The sequence below is a fragment of the Gavialis gangeticus genome, unplaced genomic scaffold (assembly GCF_001723915.1).
Source record: "Gavialis gangeticus isolate Ggan-Ray unplaced genomic scaffold, GavGan_comp1, whole genome shotgun sequence".
NCBI lineage: Eukaryota > Metazoa > Chordata > Crocodylia > Gavialidae > Gavialis > Gavialis gangeticus.
In genome coordinates, this window is record NW_017728993.1 from 37011134 (window position 1) to 37013134 (window position 2001).

Genomic DNA, 2001 nt, shown 5'->3' on the forward strand with positions numbered 1-2001 from the left:
GGGTGGAGAGGCCGGGGGCGGGGGGAAGCGATACAAAGTGAAGCCCTATTGCCAAACTTGCCCGGCGATTGCGGCGGCGGCGGCGGGAGGGACTGAGCTCTGCAGCTCCCCGCCGGGGAAGCGGGCGCCGGAGGAAGGACTCAGCCTAGAGCCCGGGTTTTGCAGCCGGGGCCGCCGCTCCGTGGGGCGGGGGCCGCCGACAGCCGGGCGGGAGCGAGCATTGTGTTGGCTTCTTTGCAAGAAAACCTCCCGCCACCCCCTCTCGCCACAGCCTCCGATCCAGCGCGACGCTGCTGCTCGGCCTCTTGCACCATAGAGGGGAAGCAGGTAAGGCTCGGGCGATTCCCGGGGGGGCTGCGCGGCCCCAGCTCTCGCACCCGCCCCCCGCGGCCGTCCCGGTCTCGAGCGGACCCGATCGGGCGCCCTGCATTAGGCGGGTGCGCGGAAAAGTGCGGGGAGCCGGAGCGTTGCAGCGCTCCCGGCGTACAAAAGGCTGGCGCTGGCGGCGGCGGCGGCGCTGGGCTGCTTCTCCCTCCCTGCAGCCGCTCCAGGGCTTCGCCTGCTCGGATCGCGCACGCAGGGGCCGGGGGAGGCGCGGGCGGGGGCCGACCCCCGCTTCCCCCGGAGTAAATACTATTTGGAAACAGTGGCAGAAAAGATCAAAGTGAGCGCCCTGGTCCCCCCTTGCCCCGCTCCCTTCCTGCCCCCCGCACGCTCTTTTGTTTCAATCCAGGAGAAATCCGGTGAATCACCTAATTAAAACCAAGACATGAATTAAGCATCCATTTTTGTGCTACAAATTGCCAGCTCTACGCTTGTCCCTCCCTTGGTCTCCATTAAAAAACACCAGAGACGTTGTTAAAAGGGGGGTTATTTTGCCTCTAGCTGCCAGCTCTGCTTTCTGTTTCACTGCCTCCTATCCCAGGACTGAAATTGCTTGGCTGTGTAATTACTGGAGGGAGCCTATTTAACTTAAAAGCTTTTTTTCCCCCAACTCTAAATGAAACTTGATGAGGGCCCGTCCTTAGTTATCAGGGGAGTCGCTTTCTGGTCAGTCCTCTTGATTCATCTCTTTTAGATTTAATCAGCATTAAGGTATTGCTTGTCCTTAAGAGCTTTAGCTTAATGGGGTTACTGGATGGTTTTCCTCAGTGTAACGTTTCCTTTTTTTATACCTATATATTTACCGTTCAACAAAGCCTGGGCTAAGGCAGCAGGGAGGCGGCTCGTGTTTTCTTTCTTGTTGGAAAGAAACCCGAAGTGATTTGAAAACGTTGGGGAACGGTTTAAAGAGGGGAAGCAGGAAATGCAGCTTCATTAGGGGTCTGGCTGGAAACAGGAACAAAAGGCAGTTCCTTGAACAAATGCATCAGAAATCAATTTACATAAAGGTATATGATGCGTTGGGAGAAATGCGAGGCTAATGGCTTTTAGAGTGGCTCTCTGTGCAAAGTCTCGGGGTTTTTGTTACAGCTTAATTGGTGCCGTTCTGCTTTATTGCGCGGTCAGTGGACAGACGTGCGGGGGTCGGGGCGTGCGCAAGTGTAACCCGGCCTCTTCCAGGACTCTCAACTTCTTGTTCCCCGCTCGGGCCAGGGCAGGGAAAAAGTTCGCCCTCTCCTCCCTGGAGGCCCGAGCCCGCCCGATGCCCCGGGACGAGCACACCCGGCTTCCAAAGGACAAAGACGAAACGTGCCGCTGAACTGGCAGGCAGTAACTTGCTCTCCTCGCAGCGCGAGTGACTCGAGCCGCCCGCGGAGTTTCTCGGCGCCCGGCTCGAAGGCCCCGCTGGCTGGGGCCGGAGGAGGCTCCGGCCGGATTGCTCCGCCTGCGGGACGAGGCGCTTGGCCGCGGCGGGGCTTCGAGCCCGAGCGGGAAACTTTTTACCCCCGAGGAACAAAGCAGGAGCGGCGGAGCCGCCGCCGGGGCGGACTCGCGGGCAGGGCGGAGCGGAGGAAGTGAGCGGCGCTGCGGTGCAGTCGGGCCCGGCGCGCTGCGGCG

At 60.2% G+C, this 2001-nt stretch overlaps 1 protein-coding gene across 1 annotated transcript in view; it reads left to right on the forward strand.

Annotated features, from left to right (window-relative positions):
• The first annotated feature begins 6 nt into the window (after nucleotides 1-6).
• The window catches only part of LMO4 (LIM domain only 4), a 25215-nt gene continuing 23220 nt past the window's right edge, over nucleotides 7-2001 (forward strand). Inside the window, exon 1 of the mRNA XM_019501568.1 lies at nucleotides 7-327. The gene's annotated coding sequence lies outside the window, so the exon portion shown is untranslated. The remainder of the gene's footprint in view (nucleotides 328-2001) is intronic.